Source organism: Plectropomus leopardus, unplaced genomic scaffold (genome assembly GCF_008729295.1).
Source record: "Plectropomus leopardus isolate mb unplaced genomic scaffold, YSFRI_Pleo_2.0 unplaced_scaffold55317, whole genome shotgun sequence".
In the NCBI taxonomy this organism is placed as follows: domain Eukaryota; kingdom Metazoa; phylum Chordata; class Actinopteri; order Perciformes; family Serranidae; genus Plectropomus; species Plectropomus leopardus.
In genome coordinates, this window is record NW_024660762.1 from 1 (window position 1) to 212 (window position 212).

Below are 212 nucleotides of genomic sequence, written 5' to 3' on the forward strand. Positions count from 1 at the left end.
TTGGGCACGAGACTGGCTGCTTGCGCATGAGAACAGCTGCCTGCGCGTCACGCCCGCCCGTGGTGAATCGCTCCAGTCTAGGCTGGCTGTTCACAAATGCACAAGGCTCAACCAAATGGCAAAGCCTGTCAAAAATAGGTTCAACTCAGTGGTGTTCCTCTCCATGGAAGTCTTTAGTAAAAGGCGAAAGACTTGTGCGCTATGAAGAGAAA

At 51.9% G+C, this 212-nt stretch overlaps 1 non-coding gene across 1 annotated transcript; it reads right to left on the reverse strand.

Moving 5' to 3' along the window:
• Positions 1-103: 103 nt before the first annotated feature.
• On the reverse strand, positions 104-212 carry LOC121939664 (the record flags this gene model as incomplete). The annotated part of the gene is made up of 1 exon (XR_006105505.1): positions 104-212. It is a non-coding gene; the product is annotated as a U5 spliceosomal RNA (small nuclear RNA).